The 24,795-nt window shown below is 41.4% G+C and overlaps 1 long non-coding RNA gene across 1 annotated transcript; it reads left to right on the plus strand.

The window, feature by feature from the left end:
- Positions 1-206: 206 nt before the first annotated feature.
- On the plus strand, positions 207-21,334 carry LOC139075611 (uncharacterized). Its single transcript, XR_011526213.1, has 3 exons — positions 207-319; positions 4,523-4,629; positions 20,076-21,334. It is a non-coding gene; the product is annotated as an uncharacterized lncRNA (long non-coding RNA).
- Positions 21,335-24,795: the final 3,461 nt, after the last annotated feature.

Genomic DNA, 24,795 nt, shown 5'->3' on the forward strand with positions numbered 1-24,795 from the left:
GGTGAGGGATTCTGTTGCAGACCGAGGCAGAGGAGCCATAGCTGGTTGGTGATGTAAGGTCAAGGGAAACTTCTTTTGTTTGTTTTTGTTTCTTTGCTCGCTTGTTGAAGACGTTAGAAGAGAGGGGGAATGATTTCAGGGGGCTACCCCTGAGCTGGGGGAGGGGATGGGATCCGCAGCCAGAGCGGGGGGATTGGCCTTCGCCCAGATGATTTGTCTGTGACAGGACCAGGAAAGAAGAGAGAGCACGACAGTCAGACACAGGCACTGGTGGGAACGTGGTGGAGGACTCTTCTGATTGTTTCTGGAGAAACGGCAAGTAAGTCCTTAGCTGCGTGTGGGAGTGGGGAGGGTTGTGCGAGGCCTGAGGAGAGAGCAGAGGTGGAATAGCTCTTGGAAATGGGAGAGTTAAATCAGAAATCTAGTAAATTGTCATGCAGCCTTAGAGGCCCCTGGACGTCTGTGATCGGAAACATAAAGATAAGGCCAGTCAACACACCCAGCCATTCACCTGCTCACCCTGTTAAAGCATCCCCTATGCCCCAAAGGGAGAAATTACGTGTATTCACGGTTTCAAAAATATCTGCCAGGCAGTTTACTACCGACAGCTGCTTGTCATTGCGGGAATTCTTGCCTTTTTGTTTGAAAAAAGATAACACGTCTGTAAAAGTCTGACAGGTCTTTTAAGTATTTTGCCATGAGTTAGCCAACATGTGAAACAAAGGACTTTCATGGATACTCAGCTCATTACAGATTATGCTAATGATCCCATGACATCTGAAAGGTCTTGTGTCCTTATTAACTACATCCGTGGCATCATACAGCAACGTGTGCCCTTCTGCCTTCAGCTTTTGCTGCCACTTCCTGCTGGTGAATGAGGTGGCATGTCACCCACAGCACAGTTGGCAGTCTTATCTCAGAGTTCTTCTATTATCCTAGTCAAAGCAGCCGCTCCTTCAATGGTTTCATGGACACAATTTTACTGTAAAATATTGTGTTATAAAAGGAATGATTTACTGTTGAGAATATATGCTCCCTGGTTCATCTTCCCATTAGTGGCTCCTCAAAAGCAGTTCTTTCTGTATTCCATTATTGAAACAGGATCTAGTGACTGTCATGAGGGAGGAGTTGTTCAAAATATCTTTATTTCATCCAACTGTATAGCAGACTTTCAAGTTGCAAACCTGTGTAATTTGTGCTAATACTTGTTTCTTCTAAATTTTCAGCACTTTATCTACATCTTCCAACAGTATTTGTTGTCTGTTATTTTGGCCATATTTATCATGGCAGAATGATAGAAAACAGATAAATATAAAATATAACTTTAGGGAGTGAGAAATGCTTTAAAAAATACAGCTGGGTAGGTATATGCTGTGACTGGGGTGGGGGAAAGTGAGCAGAATTCCTATAGGGTCATCAGGGAGACCTCTCTGAAGAAGGGCCAGATGAGTCGAGATGGGAATGCAGTGAAAGCCACGCAACAATATGGGGGAATATATCTCAGGGAGAATGAAAAGGCCCTGAGGCAGGACCAGGCTTTGTGTGTTTGAGGAACAAAAGGAAGCTAGTGTGGCCGGAAGGTAATGGGTGAAAGGTAGAGTCCTGAGGCTCCAGGTCAGAGGACAGGGCAGGCCCCAACTGTGGATTGCCAAAGGTCTTCTGGACCTACCAGGCTGATATTTGGCCAGTACGCCCATGCCGTCTGTCCCGTGTGTTACACCAGGTGTCCCCAGTAGGTCCCACCCCCTGGCCACCATCACTGGCTCCCACTAGAGAAGGGAGAAGGGACTCCCGGTGGATCAGCTGGCAGTCAGTCGTCCAGCCATGACTGCCGTGTACTGCCCACTCCACATGTGCCTGGAGGTGAGGATGACTACCTTCAAGGGATTCTGGCTCAGAGCCAGGGAGAACCTGGAGCGGCAGACAAGTGGGGGCCCACACAGGCATCTGGGGCTCAATTGGAGTAGTGGGTACTCCTACGACAGGAGGGAGGCTGTGGAGGGAGGAAAGGCCTGAGCACACCAGGGTGTAGTTCCTGCTTTTCACCATTCTTACTGAATTTCCCTCCCATATATGTTTGTTAAAACCCACCACATCCCTTCCAGTCAAGGGCATTGACAACATTAGTTTTCTTAACAAAGTCAGAACTGATGCATATCTAGCATTTTCTGAGCCAAGCACCCTTCTAAACGTAACTCATCTGAATATTGTAATCGTCATCAGCCCCATTTTACAGACAAGAAAACTGAAAAAGGAGAGGTCATTTAAAATTTATGTAGGTAGTCGAGCCAAGAGTCAAAACTGGGTAGTCTGGTGTAGGACGCACAGCTTGGCTGCTGTGCCATGACCCTCTCAGAAAGCGTTGGGCCCGACCTCGTTATAAATATGGCACTCCACAAAAGATCTCTGTGGTTTATGCTTTGAAGTGTTATTCAGGCCTCTGTGTGGGGAACAGACCACAGAAGATAAGGGTGGAATGAAGATGACTAATTGGGAGACTCTTGCAAGAATCCAACCCAGAGATGGGAGAGCTTGGAGTTGGCACTATCATGGGCAGTGAGAAATAGATGTTCTTTGAAGGTGGAGCCATCAGTGGAGTGTGTGTAGTTGTGAGAAAAAGAGAGGAATCAAGGATGACAGAGTGTGGCCATGGTGGAGCCTTTCACTGAGATGGTTATGAGCAGGTTAGGGGGGTGAAAATCAAGATTTGGGAAATGTTAAATTTGATATGTCTATTAGCAATACAAGAGGAGATATTGAATAGGAAGTCAGACAAATGAATCTGGAATTCAGAGGAGATGTTCTGACTGGAGATGTGAACTTGGGAGTCACAGTGTAAAAATGAGATCTAATGCCTTGAGACTAAACGAAGCCACGTAGAGAGTGAGAGTAGATAGTAGGGGAGAGGAGAGAGCCTCGGGCCAAAACATGGGCCCTGTGACGTTTAGAAGTCAGGAAGAGCAGAACAATCTAGTAAAGATGGTGCAGAAGGAGCAGCTAATGTGGAAGGAGGAGAACCAGTGGAGTGTGGTGACAAGAGCCATGTGAAGAAAGTCTCAAGAAAGAAGAAATATCAGATGTTACTAAGAGTTGGGTGAGCTTAGCATAGGACTTAGCAAGATACATGTCATTGACAAGATGATTTCAATAAAGTGGTAAGGATGGAAGTTTAATTGGAGTCGGTTCAAGGCAGAACAGGAGGAAAAGAGTAGACAGTGAGTAAAGACAAGTCCTGTAGGAGTTTTGCTGAAAGGAAGAGCAGAGAACTGGGCAACAGTAAAGGGAGATATGGAGGAGGTTAAAAATGTGAACTATTGCAGCATGTTTATATGCTAATGAAATGAAATATTGGTTAGTGGGAGAGAGGGGGCAGAATTACAGGAGCAAAGTCCTTGAGTGGGTGAGAGGGACAGATCTGGCTCCTGATGAAGCCACCCTGAGGGGCTGCATTATTCTCAGGTGACCAGGCCATTGGAATTCCAGGAATGTAGCCACCGCTCAGTGGGCTGGGGCCCTAGTCTGCCAGGTATGGCCACCTTAGGTCTAGTCTCTCTGCCTCTTCCTGAGCCCCTGATGCTACCAGCATCCTAGGGCTTGGATCCCAGGACAACTCAGCTAAAAGTTTAGTTAAAGAATTTCTACTGAATGTGGAAATAGTTAAATACTATTTCAGGGAGGCAACAGAGCAGAGACTCTGCAATCAGGAGACTGGATTTGAATCCTGGCCCTGATGCTTACTGGCTAGCCGTGTGACCTGGACAAGTCACTTCTTCGAGTTTCACTTTTCTCATCTGCAGGACGGGGATGATAACCTTACCAAAACACTTTCTGAGATTGTAAGATGCAAATGGGATAGTGGATGTGCAAGGGCTTTGTCAAAGCTTTGTAAACTGAAAAGTGAAATACAAATGCCATAAATTATTAGGCTAAATTTACTAGCTCATCACTCCATTCATCTCACAAAACAGGCACGGCTTGTGGAGGAGGCATTTCTAAGGGCACATTCCTGTGCCACTCCTGTCTGTGGGCTGAATCTTCATAGCTAGACTTTTAAGATAAGACCAAGTCTTGGCTCCTTGTGAGAGCCTCCAAATTTCATTACAGACTTAAGTGTATCACTTCAAGATCATCCATTGAAAGGAAGGGAGACATATTATTATCTTCAAAGTTTTCTGGGAACCTATGAAGTGCTAATCACAGAGCACAGGGATGCTCCAGAAAGCAAACACCACTCTCAACACCTCTCATAGGCATGAGCCTCCTTCCTCCCTGGGCTTCTCTCAACATTTCTGCTGGAGAGAAGATAGAATGGACCCTCTGAGTGCTCCACAGCCTGCTTGTGGCCTGCTTGTGGTCTGTTCATAACTGAAGCTGAAACCCGCTGTGGTTTATAGGGCTGGGGAGAAGACTAAAGGAATGAATACTTGCTGGGCACATAGTGTGTCAGGCACTGTACTAGGCCTATTACTCATGTTATCTCATCATTGAGCTGGGAGGTAATCATTCACTTCTCATCAAACAGGAAGGGAAGCCGAAGCTCAGAAGGTCAAATCAGGTCATGGGGCCAGCAAGAGAGGAATCTTAACTCGATTCTGCCTGCTCCAAAAAGCCCATTTTTCTGCTAACAGAGTAAGTGGTTCATAAAGGTTTCTTTAGTGAATGAAGGATGAATGAATAAAGTCCTCTGGTTGCAAAATTGCCTTGTCAAAGGACATCAACAGCCAGAAGGCACAGCCCCATTGAAACAGAAGCAAAATGACCTTCTAAGATTCATGTGAGGTACTCAGAGTTTGGCTTAAATAACTCAAGAGTTTTCCAAACTCTTGAGCGATAAGATCTCAGGCAAGTTGCAGAACCTGTTGTGGGCTGGTTTATCCATTTCTGGTCTCGGGGCAGCTGTGGTCTCGCTCCTTCCTCCCTTCCAGGAAGCAGAAGTTAACAGCCACAGGAGTTGTAGCTCTGGCAATGAGTGTGAAGGTCCTTGAAAGATGAGTCCTGGCTTTGCCATCCAGTGGCCAGGACTGGCTACATAATTCATGGGGTCCAGCACAAAATGAAAATGTGGTACCCCTTGTTCAACAATTAATAAGAATTTCAAGATGGCAACAGCAGAGTGTTAAACCAAGTGTGGGGCCCTTCTGAGTCCGAGGTCTGCTATGACTGCCCAGGCTGCACCCCCGTGAAGCCAGCCCTGCCTCTGGCCATTGATTCGGGAGAATGGAAGAAGAGATCTTTAAAGGAGATTGGTGGAACATCTTGGGAGCACCGAAAATATGACAAATAGGTAAAATAACCTTGGACACCAGGTTCTGGTTTCTTGAAACATACAATTTCAGGATAGAAAGAGTTTTTAGAATTCATCTAGTACTATTCTACCATTTTCTAGGTGAGGAAATTGAGACCTAGACAGAAGCAGTGACTGTGGGGAGTCGTGGGGTACCACAGAGAAGGCAAACTTTCTCTGAATCTCGTTCAGTCTCCTTATCACTGAAACAGTGCAGGCCAGGTTAGATAATGCATTATTCCTTTTTTTTTCCCTTCCTACTGATTACTAAAATAACAGCATAATAAAAGGGTTAAGACCGAGGAAATGGGAGAGGAGCCGATGGTATTTGAAGAGGAGTTTGAGAGTGGGCAGCAGGATGGGAGGAAACACAGACTAGACACAGGGGAATTGAGTGAAAATCTGAATACCAGCCCATCTCATTTTCCACAATGCCAGGAGCATGCTTTACATTCCCGCCAAGGCAGGACATGAGATTCTTCTCTGGAGTAAATCCCAGAGGTGACCATTTGGGGTTCTTCACAATGAGAGCCGGTTTGAAGCTCTTTCCTATTAGACTGAAGCCCCTGGGGCCCAAGTCTGTCGTCTGTGTAAAGAACTTTCTAGGCCCTTGGCATAAATGAGAGCCGATGGCCAAGCACATGGAGGGGAGCTTCTAACTCGAAAGACAGAAAACAAACCCAACAAATAAATGGAAAAAAGAATTGGGAGAAATCAGAGACAACATCAAACTGACAATCTCCCTGAAAGGCTAGGGATGGTATTATATCCATGAAACGAGAATCAGAGAGCTTTTTAAAAAACTGAAAACATATATTAAAGTTAAATATATGCCGAAATAAAAATTTAATCTAAAACTAAATTCAGAGAAATATCTGAAATATCAGGAGACGGAACAAAAAGACAAAAAGATGGAAAATAGCAGAGAAAAGATAAAGCAAGAGGATAAGTCTAAGAGGTTGAAAGCCAACTACTAGTAATGCCAGCAAGAGAGCCAAGGAGATGAAATCATCAAGGAAATAAAACAAGGAAATTTCCCAGAACCAAAGCGTGAGTTTCCAAATCCAAAGGGCTGGCACAAGGGATGTGCCTACACAGGGAATGAAGAAGACCCAGGGTCAGGCACGAGGGGTCCCTGTATGAGGGATCCAGGGAAGATGCCGAAAACTTCTGGAGAGAAGAAGGAGAGAATCAGAATCAACAGACCTGTCAACAACACGTGGGAATCTAGTGGACAATGGACTAATGCCTTCGATATTCTATTTTACACCCTACACTTCTAGATTCAGCCAAACTGTCCATCAAATGAGGGGAAAATAAGCTATTTTGGGACATGCAAGAACTAAAATCACTTGCTTCCCTTGTATCCTTCCTTAGTGAACTGCTGGAGGTAACGACCCAGCAAAACAAGGGAGGAAGCCAAGAAAGGAGCACATGGATCCAGAAAGCAAGGGATCCAAAGCACACAAGGCAACGTGAATCCCCAGGATGACGGTGGATAGAAATTTCCAGATGACATCTGTACATCATCCAGTCTGAACTGGAGAACATGGAAGGAAGGCTCTGAAAGGAAAGTCTCTAGGAATAAGATGAACATGACATATTTGAGATTATGGAAAATATTATTGATAGAATTGAGGCAGACTTTGTTGGGACAGTAGGAAAAATTAATGATAGTTGTGTAGAAAATCAGGCAAATGAGAAAACACCAGTAAAAATGAAGGGCTGCATACGAAAGCTGCTATGGGTGTAGTGTTAGTGTGGTTCTCTATGAGTGATATTTGCACAATCATAATACAGTGTGTCCTGACTATCGACATAACTAAAATTGTTTTATAAATGTGTTGGGAAGATAGGGAAGGGGGAGTGGGGAGGTATGGGAGATCTGAATTCTTATTTATCACTGTAGGAACTCATTAGTAGTGTCTCAAAACGTAAATTAGTACATTAAGAAATAGGGGCAGCTCCAGCCCCCTGGTTTTGAATATCATCTATAAGACTTCCAAGTTTAAGATGGTGAGGAAAGGATGTTCACACTTCTTTTTTTTTTTTTTGGATGAGGAAGAGTCACCCTGAGCTAGCATCTGTGCCAATCTTCCTCTATTTTGTATGTGGGTCACCGCCACAACATAGCTTGACAAGTGGTGTAGGTCTGCACCTGGGATCTGAATCTGGGCCACCGAAGCAGAGCAGGCCAGACTTAACCACTATGCCACAGGGCCGGCCCCCTTTCCCACTTCTTTTTTCTCCCAAAAATTACCCTGAAACAACAAGGAAAATAAGAAACAGAAACACAAACTCTATCCTTGACACTAGCAGACATTGCAATTCTGAACCATGAAATGTGAAGCTACTGAGTGGCTAGAAGAGTGACAAAAAAGTAAGCAAAGATGAATCCAAATGCCAGTAGAAGTATAACTTATTTCCCATAAAATTCACAAATTTCAAGTGTAAATGATGAGTTTTGACATATGTGTATCGTAGTGCCACCACTACGAAAAATGTGATTTAGAAGATTGCAGTCAATCCCATCCCCAAACCCCGAACCCCTAGCAACTGCTGATCTGCTGTCATCACTATAGATTGGCCTTTTCTAGAACTTCATATAAATGCATACAGTATGTAGTCTTATGTATCTGGCTTTTTTCACTTAGTAATGCTTTTGTGATTTATTCATGTTGTTGCATGTATCAGGAGTTTGTATCTATTAATTACTGAGTCATAGTCCATTTAGATAACGATTTATCCTTATCCATTTGCCAGTTGATGGCCACTTGGATTATTTCCAGTTTTTGGCTACTCTGAACAAAGCTAAAATGGATATTCATGTACAAATCTTTGTGTAGACATATGTTTTCACTTCACTTGAAAGATACCTGAGTGGAATTTCTGAGTCATGTGGTAAGTGAATGTTTCACTTTGTAAGTAAATGCTGAACTTGCTGCACATTCTAGCCAATACTTGGCATTGTCAATCTTTTAAATTTTATCCACTTCAGGAGGTATGTAATGGTATCTCCTTTTGGTTTAAATTTGCATTTCCCTGATGACTAATGATGTCGAACACCTTTTCATGTGTTTGTTTGGCATCTGTATATTTTTTTTGACAAAATGTTCTAATCTTTGCCCAATTTTTTTTAGGTTTTTAAAAATTTTTTATTGAAGTCGTAATAGTTTATAACATTGTGAAATTTCAGTTGTACATTATTATTTGTCAGTCACTATATAAATGCACCCCTTCACCCCTTGTGCCCACCCACCAACCCTCTTCCCCCAGGTAACTACTAAACTGTTTTCTTTGTCTGTGTGTTTATCTTCCACGTATGGGTGAAATCATACAGTGTTTGTCTTTCTCTGTCTGGCTTATTTCACTTAATATGCTCAAGGGTCATCCATGTTGTTGCGAATGGGATGGTTTTGTCTTTTTTATGGCTGAGTAGTATTCCATTGTGTATATGTACCACCTTCTTTATCCAATCATCAGTCAATGGGCACTTGGGTTGCTTCCACGTCTTGGCTATTGTGAATAATGCTGCAATGAACATAGAGGTGCATAAGTCTCTTTGATTGGTGATTTCAAGTTTTTTGGATAAATACCCAGTAGTGGGATGACTGGGTCATATGGTATTTGTATTTTTGATTTTTTGAGGAATCTCCATACTGTTTTCCATAGTGGCTGTGCCAGTTTGCATTCCCACCAGCAGTGTATGAGGGTTCCCTTCTCTCCACACCCTCTCCAACATGTTATTTTTTGTCTTGGTGATTAAAGCCATTCTAACAGATGTAGGGTGATATCTCAGTATAGTTTCGATTTGCATTTCCCTGGTGATTAGTGACATTGAACATCTTTTCCTGTGCCTATTGGCCATCTGTATATCTTCTTTGCAAAAACATCTGTTCATATCCTCTGCAGATTTTTTGATTAGGTTGTTTGGTTTTTTGTTGTGCAGTCGTGTGAGTTCTTTACATATTATGGAGATTAACCCCTTGTCAGATATATGATTTGCAGATATTTTCCCCCATTTGGTGCGTTGTCTTTTCGTTTTGATCCTGGTTTCTTTTGCCTTGCAGAAGCTCTTTAGTCTGCTGAAGTCCTGCTTGTTTGTTTTTTCTTTTGTTTCCCTTGTCCAAGTAGACATGGTGTTCGAAAAGATCCTTCTAAGACTGATGTCAAAGAGTGTACTGCCTATATTTTCTTCTAGGTGTTTTAAGGTTTCTAGTCTTACCTTCAGGTCTTTGGTCCATTTTGAGTTAATTTTTGTGTATGAGGAAAGAGAATGGTCTACTTTCATTCTTTTGCATGTGGCTGTCCAGTTTTCTGAACACAATTTATTGAAGAGACTTTCCTTTCTTCATTGTATATTCTTAGCTCCTTTGTCAAAGATTAGCTGTCGTATATGTTTGGTTTTATTTCTGGGCTTTCAATTCTGTTCCATTGGTCTGTGCACCTGTTTTTGTACCACTACCATGCTATTTTGATCACTATGGCTTTGTAGTATATTTTGAAGTCAGGGATTGCAATGCTTCCAGCTTTGTTCTTGTTTCTCAGGATTGCTTTAGCTGTTTGGGGTCTTTTGTTGCCCCATATGAATTTTAGGATTCTTTATTCTATTTCCGTGAAAAATGTCATTGGGATTCTGATTGGGATTGCATTGAATCTGTAGGTTGCTTTAGGTGGTATTTTAACTATGTTTATTCTTCTGATCCACGTGCATGAAATATCTTTCCATTTCTTTATGTCATCGTTGATTTCTTTCAGTAATGTCTTACAGTTTTCATTGTATAGGTCTTTCACTTCCTTGGTTAAATTTATTCCTAGATATTTTACCTTTTTGTTGCAGTTGTAAATGGCATTGTATTCTTGAATTCTTTCTGTTAGTTCGTTATTAGAGTATAGAAATGCAACCAATTTTTGTAACTTGGTTTTGTACCCTGCAACTTTGCTGTAGTTGCTGATTATTTCTAATAGTTTTACAATGGATTCTTTAGGGTTTTCTATATGCAAAATCACGTCGTCTGCAAACAGGAAGAGTTTCACTTCTTCATTGACTATTTGGATTCCTTTTATTTCTTTTTCTTGCCTAATTGCTCTGGCCAAAACCTCCAGTACTGTGTTGAATCAGAGTGGTGAGAGTGGGCACCCTTGTCTTTTCCTGTTCTCAGAGGGATGGCTTTCATTTTTTCCCCATTCAATATGATGCTAGCTGTGGGTTTGTCATATATGGCCTTTATTATTTTGAGGTACTTTCCTTCTATACCCATTTTATTTAGAATTTTTATCATAAATGGATGTTGGATCTTGTCAAATGGTTTCTTTGTGTTTATTGAGATGATCACGTGGTTTTTATTCCTCATTTTGTTAATGTGATGGTTCACACTGATTGATTTGCAGATGTTGAACCATCCCTGTGTCCCTGGTCTAAATCCCACTTGATCGTGGTGTATGATCTTTTTAATGTATTGCTATATTCAGTTTGTCAATATTTTGTTGAGGATTTTTGCATCTATGTTCATCAGTGATATAGGCCTATAATTTTCCTTCTTTGTGTTGTCCTTTTCTGGCTTTGGTATCAGGGTGATGTTGGCCTCATAGAATGTGTTAAAATGTGCTCTGTCTTCCTCAATTTTTTGGATTGGTTTGAGAAGGATAGGCATTAAATCTTCTTTGATTGTTTGGTAGAATTCTCCAGAGAAGCCATCTCGTCCTGGACTTTTATTTTTAAGAAGGTTTTGATTACTGTTTCAGTCTCTTGTGATTGGTCTATTCAGATTCTCTACTTCATTTTGATTCATTTTGGGGAGGTTGTGTGAGTCTAAGAATTTATCCATTTCTTCTAGATTGTGCAATTTGTTGGCATATAGTTTTTCATAGTGTTCTCATATCCTTTGTATTTCTGTGATATCCATTGTAATTTCTCTTCTTTCATTTCTAATTTTATTTATTTGAGCCTTCTCTCTTTTTTTCTTAGTCTGGCTAAGGGTTTGTCAGTTTTGTTTGTCTTCTCAAAGAACCAGCTCTTTGTTTCATTGATCCTTTCTACTGTCTTTTTGGTTTCAATTTCATTTATTTCTGCTCTAATTTTTGTTATTTCCCTCATTCTGCTCACTTTGGGCTTTCTTTTCCTTATTTTTCTAATTCTGTTAGGTATAGTTTAAGATTGCTTCTTTGAGATTTTTCTTGTTTGTTAAGGTGGGCCTGTATTGCTATGAATTTCCCTCTTAGGACCACTTTTGCTACAAACTCATATATTTGCTATATGACTTGGTATGGTGTATTTTCATTTTCATTTGTCTCCAGATATTTTTTGATTTCTCCTTTAATTTCTTCAGTGATCCATTGGTTGTTCAGTAGCATGTTGTTTAGTCTCCACATCTTTGTCCCTTTCCCGGCTTTTTTCTTGTAGGGGATTTCTTGTTCATAGCATTATGGTCAGAAAAGATGCTTAATGTGATTTCAATCTTCTTAAATTTATTGAGGCCTGCTTTGTTTCCCAACATGGTCTATCCTTGAGAAGGTTCCACAAGCACTTGAGAAGAATGTGGATTCTGCTGGTTTTGGATGGAGTGTTCTATATATATATCTATAAAGTCCATCTGGTCTAGGTTTCATTTAAATCCACTATTTCCTTGTTCACTTTCTGTCTGGATGATCTATCCATTGATGTAAGTGGAGTGTTAAGGTCCCCTACTATTATTGTCTTGAGTTAATATCTCCTTTTACATTTGTTAATAGTTGCTTTATGTACTTTGGTCCTCCTGTATTGGGTGCATATATATTTATGTGTTATGTATTTTTGATAGAGTGTCCCTTTTATCGTTATATACTGCCCCTCTCTGTCTCTCATTACCTGTTTTATCTTGAAGTTTGCTTTGTCTGATATAAGTATGGCAACACCTGCTTTCTTTTGTTTGCCATTAGTTTGGAGAATCATCTCCCATCCTTTCACTCTGAGCCTATGTTTGTCTTGGGAGCTGAGATGTGTTTCCTGGATGCAGCATTTTGTTGGGTCTATTTTTTATGCATCCCTCCACTCTGTGTCTTTTGATTGAAGAAGTCAATCTATTTACATTTAGAGTGATTATAGATATATGAGGGCTTTATGCTGCCATTTTATTGCTTGTTTTCTGGTTCTTCTGTATTTCCTTTGTTTCTCATTGCATGTATTTTGAACAACCAATTCAGTTAGGTAGTTTTCTATGATAGTTTTCTTAGTTTTCTCTTTATTTATCATTTGTGTCTCTGTTCTGATTATTTATTTAGTGGTTACCATGAGGTTTGTATAAAAAATCTCGTAGATGAGATAGTCCATTTTCTGACAGCCTCTCATCTCCTTAGACTAAGCTGATTCCATCCCATTCCTCTTCCCCTTCTAAGTTATTACTGTAACAACCCATCTTGTGTTGTGGGTTTGTGGTTAAAATTATGAGATTATATTTATTTTGGTGTTTTCCTTCCCTTTATCTTTAATGTTATAATTAAGTGTTTGCTAACCTCTTCTGATAGAGAGCTGCAATTTTCTGATTTTGTCTACCTATTTATTTCCTTGCTCAAGACTTTGTAACCACTTTGTTTCTTTTTTTTTTTTTTTCAGATATAAGTGCCTTCTTGAGCATTTCTTGTAGTGGGGGTCTTGTGGTGATGAACTCCCTTAGCTTTTGTTTATCTGGAAAAGTTTTTATTTCTCCATCATATCTGAAGGATATTTTCACTAGATAGAGTATTCTTGGCTGAAAGTTTTTGTCTTTCAGAATTTTGATTATATCATTCCACTCTCTTCTAGCCTGTAAGGTTTATGCTAACAAATTCACTGAAATCCTCATGGGGGTTCCTTTGTAAGTTATTTTCTTCTGCCTTGCTGCCCTTAATATTTTTTCTTTGTCATTGACTTTTGCCAACTTTATTACTTTATGCCTTGGAGAAGGTCTTTTTCCATTGATGTAATTAGGAGTTTTGGTAGCTTCTTTTACTTGGAATTCCAGCTCCTTCCCCAGGTTTGGGAAGTTCTCAGCTATTATTTCTCTGAATAAGCTTTCTGCTCCATTCTCCTTCTCTTCTCCCTCTTGAATACCTATAATCCTTATGTTGCATTTCATAATTTAGTCAGATATTTCTCAGAGAATTTCTTCATTTCTTTTTAGTCTTAGTTATCTCTCCTCCTCCATCTGAAGCATTTCTGTATGTCTGTCCTCCAAACTGCTGATTCTCCCCTCCATTATATCAGCTCTTTTATTCAGGGAATCCAGATTTTTCTTTATCCCATCCATTGTGTTTTTCATCTCCAGCATTTCTGATTGGTTCTTCTTTACAGTTTCAATCTCTTTGGTGAAGAAGTTCCTGATTTCATTGAACTATCTGTATTTTCTTGTAACTCATTGAGTTATTTTATGATAGCTATTTTGAACTCTCTGTCATTTAGATTATAAATTTCTGTGCCTTCAGGATTGATTTCTGGGTGCTTGTCATTTTCCTTCTGGTCTGGAGATGTAATATATTTTTTCATACTGTTTGATAGCATGGATTTGCGCCTCTGCATAGTGATAGTATCTGGTCGCAGCTTCCACCTGCCTCCTCTGGGTGGGGGTCAAGAGCTGTGTATTCTGAGCCCACCATGATCCGCAGCTTGCTTGCTCACAGCCATGGCTTTTCTATCTGTGCAGGCACTCTGGCCGACCAGCTGAACTGGAGTGCTGGACGGGGGAGGGGTGCTTTCTTTTGCCCATGTGATCCTGGGGGCATTCTCGCTCCGCCCTCACTATCTGCTCTCCTGGGGTACTAGCTTGATGAAGACACCCCCTGCAATAGCTTAGTCACCTCTGTGTGGGTGTTTTCCCACATGCTGTGAGGGAACTTGGAGAGCAAAGGTGTTCCTGTGTAGGGCCGGCCCCTCCCCCCTCCTCTCAGAGCCATGTGGTCTGGAGCCAGGGTCACTGTGGGGGAGGGAGAGGAGATCTCGTTACCCCCTTCCACTTCCTCTGGGGGGGGTCCAGCACCTCCACCTTCAGATGTATAGCTGTGTGGGTCTCTCAGATGTCTTTTGTGTTGTGTGAATGTCCTCTGTTGTTATGTGAATGTCCTTTTTGTTGTATGTTATGGGAAAGAGTCTAAGGGGAGAGCTCATTCTGCCATGATGCTGACGTCACTCCTCTTTTGCCCAATTTTGTTTTATCTCATTATTGAGTTGTGAGAATTCTTTATATATTGTGGACACAAGCCCTTTATTTTATATATGTTTTGCAAACATAGGCTCTTAGTCTTGTGGTTTGCTTTTTTGTTTTCCTAATTGTGCTTTCAAAGAGCAGACATTTTTAATTTTAATGAGGTCCAAGTTATTGAGTTTGTTTTTTTATGTGTCCTGTTTAAAAAATCTTTTCCTAGCCCAAGATCACTAAGATTTCCTCCTGTTTTTTTTTAAAGAAGGTTTATAGTTTTAGCTCATTTTTGTACATATAGTCAATCAATTATTCCAGCACCTTTTGTTGAAAACATTATCCTTTCCCTCATTTAATTGTCTTGGCACCTTTGCTAGAAAATTGATTGACCATATATATGTGTGGGTCTATTTCTAGACTTGTGTGTGTGTGTGTTTGAGGAAGATTGGCTCTGAGCTAACATCTGTGCCAATCTTCCTCCATTTTATGTGGGATGCCGCGACAGCATGGCTTGATGAGTGGTGCTAGGTCTGTGCCTGGGATCCGAACCTGTGAACCCTAGGCCGCGGAAGCAGAGCACACGAAATTAACTGTTATGCCACTCCTCCGTCCCCTGGACTTTCTATTCTGTCCCATTGGTGTATATGTCAACTTTACTTGAATACAATAGTATCTTGATTAGTTAGCTTTATAGAAGGTCTTGAAACCAGATAATGTAAGTCCTCCAACTTTGCTCTTTTTCAATACTACTTTCACTATTCTATATGCTTTGCATTTCCACATAAATTTTTAAAGTTGCTTACTAAAATGTTCAGAATAACCCTGCTAATATTTTGAATGTCATTGTGTTTAATCTATAGATAAATTTAGAACTGGCTTTTTTTCTTTTTTTTTTTTTGAGGAAGATCAGGCCTGAGCTAACATCCATGCCCATCTTCCTTTGCTTTATATGTGGGACGCCTACCACTGCATGGCGTGCCAAGTGGTGCCATGTCTGCACCTGGGATCCGAACCCGCGAACCCTGGGCTGCGGAAGTGGAACGTGCGCACTTAACCACTGCACCACCGGGTGGGCCCAAGAACAGGCATTTTAACAATATTGAATCTTCCAGTCCATGAGGATGGTATATCTCACCATTTATACTTGTCTTTAATTTCTCTCAGTAATGTTTTGTAGTTTTAAGAGTACAGTTATTGCACATATTTGCTAAAGTTATTATTATTTCATAATTTTGTATGTGTGCCTGTGTGGGTGTTTGAGAGAGAGAGAAAAAAAGAGGGATGGAAGGAGGGAGAGAGTTTCCCTTATGTTCCCCAAAGATGAGCAAAAGAAGATCGGTTAATTAAGGATTGTGGTTAGCTGAATTCCAGTTAAGTAAGATTTTACTGTATCTGGCATTCACACTAATAGCTCTGATTATGTCATACCCCATGTTCAAAAACCTTCATTGGGAAATAATTATGGGATGTGTTCAAAGAATGTAGTATCAATTTACAGAGAAAAGTTGGAAACAACTGAGCAGGCTGATTAAGTAGATGATGTTATATTCTTACCATGCAGCCATAAAAATGACATTATGCAACAGCAATTTTCAGAATGGGGTCAGTGAGTCTTACAGGGTCAGGCAGGCGTCAGGGCCCCACTCATCTTCTGATCACAGTAGCTCTATTTTCATCCATTTTGGTTTTTGAGGTTCCTGGTAGGATTTTCTTTAAAAACAGAATTCCAGTGCATTAAATGTCTAAAAGCCATTATTGCAAAATAATTTTTAATGACCAAGAAAGATGTTAGTGGAATTATAAGCAGATTAGAAAATAATATGCATTTTATGTCCCTGTTTGGGGAAAAAAGAAGAAATAAGTGTACAGAAAAAATTGGACGATTATACATGTATTAAAACATTAATAGCAACTATTTCTGGACAGTTAGATTGTGAATTATTTCTAAGTGTTTGTTTTCATTTGTATTTTCCTAAATATGTACAGTGTTAAGTGTGTTATTCCTTAATGAGAATAGAATAAACTACAAATTCTTAGTGTGCCATTCAAGGCTCTCCACCATCTGACATTAAAGGTCTTCCTAGACTGCTTGCTAAACCTCAGCTCGTCATGGAGTCACAAGGTTAGCTTCAAAAGTTTACTCACCGTTTCCTGAATACGCCCTGTGTCTCTCTGTTCCCACACCTTTTCTTGGGCTGTGTCCTTAGTCCAGAATTCCCTAGTCAGGCACCACCCCTTCCTACTATAATTCAACCCATTCAAAATGAATGTGATAAAATGTAAGTTTAAGAAAAAAAAACAATTCAAAACTAGAGTATGATTTCAACTAGTTAAAGAAAAATTTGAGGAAGAAAAACTGGAAGAAACAATGTAAATGATTTACAGTGGCAGCACCTGTGTATTGTTAGGATTATAAGGCTTTTGTTTGTCGGGTTTTTTTTGCATTTTATTATTTATTAAGCTTTATTTCCAAATCTTCTACATTGATCTATTAAAATAGTAAAAAAAGGAAAAAAATTCATAACATTTTAAGACCTATATCAAACGCTACCACCTCCAGCAGTCTTGCATAAATAACAATAAGAATATATCGTAAAGCGCTCCAGCCTGTGTCTCCTGACAGTCTAGCTCTGTGTGTTGCACGGTATGGTATGAAGAGCCCTGAGTCAGGAGGCAGAAGACCTGTGGTTAATCAGGGCCTGTCCTCTTGCTGGCCTGTACGTGGCAAATTACCTTACCTCTCTGAGCTTCCGATTCCTCACTGGGCTGTAGTAAGAATGAACTGAGGCACCGTGAATGTGTTCTGTAAACTGTAGAGTGCTGTTTGAGTGTATGCTGCACCTGGCTCCCCTGAGGCCGAGGCTTGGTTACCCCGAACTGTCTGCCGTGAGCGACACTCAACAAACGGCTGATTAGACTCTTCGGCAGTTCCAAAAATACGGCAGAAAACTCTTTGTTTCCTAAGATGTTACCAGGAGACTGGGCTTTGATGAGGGCCTGTGCTCCAGAGAGCCTATGGTTTTCATGAGGATTGGATTCTCCTTTGTTGTTCCCAGGGCTTGTGGCCTCAATAAGCCATCTAGCCACTGAGTCAGCAATCAGTGGGCTCCAGCTCAGCCTGGGACTGCTCTTCAGCATTGTTAAAACCAGGAGATTACAGGCCAGGCAACACTGACACTGAAGGTGGCTCTGCAGCCCTGGCAGAGTCCACTCATTGCCCACCTCTCCAAACGAGATGACCCAGAACAGAGCCAGTGTGTGGCATGGCCTGGCCACGGCCTTTTTCAACTGATTAGACTCTGGGGGAGACAGAGGGGTCAGTCACCTGAGCTGTCCAGTCCAGCTCCTCATTCCTTGGAGGGGCTACTGAAGCCGGAGGGGAAGCAGCTTGTCAAGGGCACATGCTAGTTAGTGACAACTAGTTAGCAATGGAATTAGAGTTTACACGTGTTATTTGGTTCAGCTGAGATTGCCCTAAGGCAGCAGGAGTTCTCATGGGCTCCATACCCTCAGCACCAAGCAGAGGCTAACTAGCTGATCCTTGCAAATGTTTGCAAACACAGCTGTGCAGGAGTCAGCACGTCTTTCTCCTTGAGACCCAAGTGCTGTGCCCAGAAGAGATTCTTTCCAGACGAAGAAAGACCCAGCTGCCTGTCCAGGACCAGGGCTCTGTAAGCTCTGGAGTGATTTACAAACACTGGCTGTCATGGCTCTGTTAGAGGTGGACGCCACAGTGAAAAGCATGATGAGAAGCAAGCAGAGCAGACAGGCCCAAGAAGGAGGATGTGCTCAAAAGACAGAAGACCATACCGGGGTGGACGGCAGTGTTGGCAGAGCGGCAGCACTTTTTGTTTTTTTAAACACAGAAATCTTCGCTTTCAAAGAAGTCTCTGGATTTCATAATGCTGACTCAAGATGTTTTAAACCGGTTTGAGGACAAGCAAGGTAAGTCTGCCCACAGGTGGCCAGTCTGTCTGCCTCCTCCAGGTTGGACGTTCGGCTGAACAATGGAAATAAGCGTGGGCTCGCAGGGCCTCTGTGGCCGGGGAGAGACCCTTGGGTGTCCATCACAGCTGGCTGAGTGAATGATTCACCTGCCTAAGCCTTCAGGGAAACCATACTGCCTACCTCGTGGGGTAGTTGAGAGGGTTAAACAAGCTCAGGGAAAACGTACTTCTTACACAGTAAAGCAACATCCCAAGAGTTAATATACAATTAATAGTGATATGTAATATAATCTCTTCAAGCCACCAGGGTTAGGCGGTTCTGGGCTTAAGACACATAACCCCAGGAGTTAACTCCTTGAACTGTATTCAAGACCCTAACCAGGAATACTGTAGGTAGTTAAGCATTTGTGAGCTTAGACAGACACATCCAGATTGCAGTCTGCACTTATTAGAATATTTGTGCCAAGGGCAAGATGTGAGAGGAAGAGTAGAGAACAGTAAAGCAGAATCGTAGTCCTGGTCTTGCCAGGAGGGACATATGTCCCTGGGTAAGTTCTTTCTTTGCTCTGGGCCTCAGTTTCTCTATCAATAATATAAGCATATTGGGCCAGCCTCCTCCCAGTTCCAAAGTTCTCAGATTTTAGCATCTTTATCATCTCTACTTCCCAGTGTGCTTGCCTGTGCCCTGCTAGGGGGACCCTCTCTGCGCTGACCCTGCCTGTGTGACCTGGTGCTGTCACATCATAGCCAGGGCCTCTGCCTTGTCCCCAGGCATGAGGGACCCAGGCATATTGAAACTCTGATGGAAGCTCAGCTGGTAAGGGTTCATATAGAAGAATGGGCTGACTTAGGGCTTGAGTTGACTTCTCAGGCTAAAATCAGACAGATAGGGGAGGCAGATAAATACCAGCCAGATGGAGGCTCCATGGAAAGTAGACCCACTGGAACTTCTGAGGCTTTGCTTTTGTAGCGAAGGCAAGATTTCCCCCTCTACTCTCTTAGGATTTTATGTCTGGGCCTGAGAATTAAATTGACATAAGACAGATCAACAGGAGAAAAGCATACAGATTTATTTAATAGAAGTTTTCTGTGACATAGGAGCCCTCATAAGGAAAGGAAGACCTGAAAAAGAGACAAAACCTACATGCTTGTATACTAGGTTGAACAAAGAGAGGCAATTGTGGAAAAGTAACTAAAATATATGGAAAAGCTAAAGGAAGATAAAGTTGTTTTAACAAGGTCTGTTTGTACAGAGTTCTCTCAGTCTCCACTTCCTGTCCTTGATGGTAGGAATGTTGCCTTCCTTCTGGTAGAGGGAGGGCATCTTTCATAGGGAATTTCATCTCTGGCTTTTAAGGAAAAGAAGGAAGGTCAGAGTGTTCATTGTGCTTACTTTCACTTTTGCCTTATATCACAGCCTTTATGACAACTCTGCTGTGGGATAGGTTGTTTTACAAGGAGAAAGCCAAAACGAAGTGGAGTAATTTACCTAAATTCATGAAGCCACTAAGTGCATTGGGGTTGGAACCTGGGTCCTTCTAAGTTAAGTCTGAGCGCTTAACACCTCCCCTCCCTCCAGCTGCCTGGAGAGGCGGTGGGGGGGGGGTCTCTCGAGGAGCCAGCATTCTGCCTCTGTGGCCTCGTATGTGATGTCAGTCTGGGACTCTCACCTTTTCTCTCCTTCTAACCCCAAAGCCAGAACCACGTGGCATGAATGGACTCCTCTGCATGACCTTGGACATGTACTTTGACCTCTCTGGACTTGGTCCTGGTCTATGAAGGGAGAGAGAAGGCACAAGATGCCTGCTGAATGCCCTACATTTTCATATCCTGTGCTCCTGTGTGTGCTGGTGTGCCCCCCAAGACTAAAATCTGTATGAAAAACAAACTCAAAGGTTGCTGCTCTGTTTTCTGAAGTTATCACTGGAGGCCCCATGGTAAGGAAGAATAAAGATCCAGATTGGCCAGATGTCAAGTAGGCCCTTGAGACCCAAGGCCTATGTTCTAGAAACTTCTAAAAGTCCTGGATTCACAAATGCCAACAGAGCACATAATTTCTCCTAACAACAATTTCCAAACACTAGACCTGAAAACATTCATGGGACCCCTCAGACCTTTAGTGAACACAGTGTTGCCACAGGGAAGCCACCTGGAGCCCTGTAGACATGCTGAGATGTGGTCATGCCTGGTTAGCACAAGTCCCCAGCTCTGTGCCCCAGCCACCAAATGGTGACTCAGGAAAATGACACGTTGCCATGGGTGGTGGCTTCCATGGTGGCTCATGTGAAACAGAGACTCTGAAAGCAGGAAAACACCTGGGGTCCTTTGGGCCCTGAAGAGTAAACATCCCATTCCTAGCAGCCGGGAACACTGTTTTAATATTTCTTGCAATATTCCTGTCAATGTTCATATCTTTCAACTCCTCCCTGGAAAACGCTGCAAATGATGAAAAATATTTTTGGGATCCCTCCCCACTGCCACATGAACTGGATGACCCTGGAGAGTCAGTTCCTTTCCCCTGCACGTGGAACTGAGAGAATGGAACACAGGAAAATCCGACATGCATAACATCCTATCTTTATTGACGTCTACGTCCTGGCAGGAGAGCAAGAGAATTTGAGATGAAAAACCATATGTGAGATCTGACTCTCCTGTAATTTAATTCCATTCAGTTTGACAAATATTTGTCGACCACGTCTGTCTGCATGACTCTGCGAAGTACCCAGTAGCAGCCACCCTAGTGAACCTCTAAAAGGACCAGCAACTGGAATCTACCAAGCACATGCTGTGCTCCCAGTAATATTAGAAGCTTTTTCACATCGATTATTTCAACATCACACAACCTTAAGAGGTTGGTTATGATCATTTCTGCTTTTCAGATGAGAAAACTAAAGCTGGACAAGAGGAAGGAACTTGCCCAAAATATCACCACTAGTAAAATGGTTAATCCAGAATTTTCTTCTGTGTTTTTTTTTTTTTTTTTTTTTTTGCTGAGGAAGATTCGCCTTGGGCTAACATCTGTTGCCAATCTTCCTCTATTTTGCATGTGGGTCGCCACCACAGCGTGGCCGTGAGTGGTGTAGGTCCGTGCCTGGGAACTGAACCTGGGCCACAAAAATGGATTGAGCCAAACTTAACCACTAGGCCACCAAGATTGGCCCCTAGTCCAGAATTTTAACCCATTTCTATGTGTCTCCAAAGTGTGGGAGTGAGAGAAAAGGAAAGGGTAATTTTCTCTAAGTGTAGAAAAAAATATTAGAAGGAAATGCCGAAATATTAATGATGCTTCTTTCTGGATAGTGGAAGCATAATAATTCTTGGTGTATCCCTGTGCTTTTCCACCTTCCAACTTTTGTCTTTCCTTGGACCTCAGCTGCAGAGGATGGCATTAACTAAGTCCGTGGTATACAGTCATCATTGGTCTTTAAAAAGCCCCTCTCTAGCTTTATTTAAACAATTAATTAATTCCCTTTATTTCCATTCCCGACTCCCACCATTCCCTCCCCTACTGACAACAACTCTGAGCTGTTAGATGTGTATCACTTTATTTGTGCTCTTGTAAAATGTGTGTTGTTTTGTGTATATGTTTTTTAATTTACCCAGGTGGGATCGTGCAAAAAATCTAATTTTGTTTATCACTTTTTAAAATACTCAGTACTCAAAAATATTTTTATTATGAAAATTTTCAAGCTTTTAAAAGAGGAGAGAATAATATAGCCCTTGGTATATCCATCACCCAGCTTCAACAATTGTCAGTTCACGGGCAGTCTTGTTTAGTGTACCTCTTCCCACTTCTTAACTCTCTGGATTATTTTGAACCAAAGCCTAGACATATTATTTCATCTGTAAATATTTCAGTATGTATCTTTAAAATATAAGGGCTCTTTAGAAAAATATAAACCCAATATTGTTATCACACATAAACAAAATTAAAAATAAGTCCTTAATATAAACCTAGTCAGTGCTCATAGTTCCCTGGTTGTCTTTAAATTCTTTCTTTGTTAAAGTTTTGTTAAAGGTCCATATATTGTGACTGTTTGCTGTGTTTCTTCAATCTCTTCTAATCTGTAGGTGTCTCCTGTATTTTATTTCCTTGCAATTTTTTGTTGAAGAAACCAGATCTTGTCAAATTTCTCACAATCTAGATTTAGCTAATCGCGTCCTGTGGTGTTGGTTAACATGTTCCTCTGTCTCTTGTATTCCTGTCAATTGCTAGTTAGATCTAAAGGTTTGATCAGACTCAGGGTTGTTTTCTTGGCTTTTTGTTTGTTTTTGGCTGGACCACTTCCTAGGGGGGACCATTAGGAGGTATGTGAGTCTAATTCTCTCTCCTTTGTGATGTCAGCCATTGATGATCATTGTCTGAATCCGTAATTCAGTCAGTGTTGCAGAATGGTGCTTGTATTAGTCTTCTCGGGCTGCCACAGACTGAGGGGCTTAAACTACAGGAATTTATTGTCTCACACTTCCAGAGGCTGGAAGTCCAAGACCAAGGTACCAGCAGGGTTGGTTTCTGGTGGGCTGTTGTCCTTTGCAGATGGCCACCTTCTTGCTGTGTCCTCATATGGCCTTTCCTTTGTGAACAGGACAAGGGAGAGAGATCTCTGATGTCTCTTCCTTTTCTTACAAAGACGTCAGTCCCATTGGATTAGGGCCCCACCCTTGTGACCTCATTTAACCTTAATCACCTCCTTAAATGCCCCCTCTCCACATACAGTCACACTGGGGGTTAGGGTTTCAACATGTGAATTTGGGGGGGGACAAAATTCAATCCATAACAGTGATATTTTAATTTTTATCATTCCTTCTTTATTTATTCATTGGAATATATGTATAAAGAGAGATATCCCTTTATCATCTGGTTTAACTCTGAGGTACAATTAATATCCAAACAGCAGGATAAATGTGATTCTTTCCCCCTATTTATCTGCTTTCAAAACAATGAAGCAGTTTCCTAGTATTGTCTAAAGGGAATCAATACTTTTTGTGTTCTATTTGTTTTTGGTGTCACTATACACTCATGAATATAAACACATTCAATTGTTTTCATCAGTTGTAGTTATTATTCTTATTAATGCTCAAATCTTTGGCCAGTGGGAGCTTCTTTGGGCTAAATGTTAAAAGTCCCTTTAACATGATTTTGGTGTCTTTGCTTCCTTGAGAATCCAGTCTGACCTATCTAGACCTGGAATCAGTCGTGACGTTCCCTCAGGATGTCACCACAAACAAGGCCACCAAGATCACCCTTGTCCATGTCCGTGGGGGAATCGCTGGGTCATGAGCTGGATTACTCTAATTTAGGAATTAGGTTGAGAACTAGATTAAGACTTTCCACATCGCTCCGGGGATGGCTGCACCAGTCCATACTCCCACGGTGGAGCGTGCAGCACCTTTACCCTCTCCCTGCCCTCCCCAACACTTGGTTTGTTCAGCCCCTTAGCATGGGAAACTGACATTTTCTTGTCTGGGTTTCCTTTTCTCTGATTTCTGATGAGTTTAACAGAAAATGCTCACTTGCCTTTTGGGTTTCTCTTTTGTAAAATGCCAGTGTATCTTTGGAATAAAATATATGGCGTTAGGTAAGGAGCCAGTTTTATTTTTCTCCATATAGTGAACCAGTTTCCTCAATACCATTTACCTAAGGAGAAAAATCTATCTTTTTCCTATTGATTAGTGATGCCAAATTATCTTGTACTAAGTTGGCGTATGTACATGGGTCTCAGTGCTCCCGTCTGTTGCAATGGTCTGTTGGTCTGTTTTTGTGCTATTTTTATTAAAATGGCTTTGTAGTATGTCTTAACATCTGGTAAGGTAAATCCTCCCTCTTTGCTTTCCTTTTCTAAAGTTGACTTACCTATTCAAGGATCTTTTTTACTTCTAAGTAAGTTTTAGGGTAAATTTATAAGCTCTTATAAAAATCTCATTCTTTTAATCTGGAAAAGTTTCCCAGCATTTCTTTGTCTTTAATGACACTGACATTTGAAGCATACAAACAAGTTGTTTTGAGAACGTCCCTCAATTTGCATTTGTTGGACTGTTTCCTCAAGATTTGATTGAGATAACAGAATTTTGGCAGGAATGCTACGTGAGTGATGTGTTCTTCTGAGTGCATGACACCAGGAGGCACATGATGTCAGACTGTCCATTGTTGTGGACATTTACTTTGATCACTTGATGAAAGTGGTACCCTCCAGATTTCTCCACTGTAAAGATATCCTTCTCTTTGGAATCACTAAGTATAAAGCTTGGACGAGATACTTTGAGACTATAAAATCTGATTACTCAACAACTTTTCATGCAATGGTTTGAATATTCTTATTTTAATCAATTATTTAGTAATGCTTGCAAAATGTTTATTTTCTAACTCTCATCCCTTCTACACTTGTGGTCTTTCTACTGTAAAGAAGAGCTTTCC

This window comes from Equus przewalskii, chromosome 14, assembly GCF_037783145.1.
Source record: "Equus przewalskii isolate Varuska chromosome 14, EquPr2, whole genome shotgun sequence".
Classification (NCBI taxonomy): domain Eukaryota; kingdom Metazoa; phylum Chordata; class Mammalia; order Perissodactyla; family Equidae; genus Equus; species Equus przewalskii.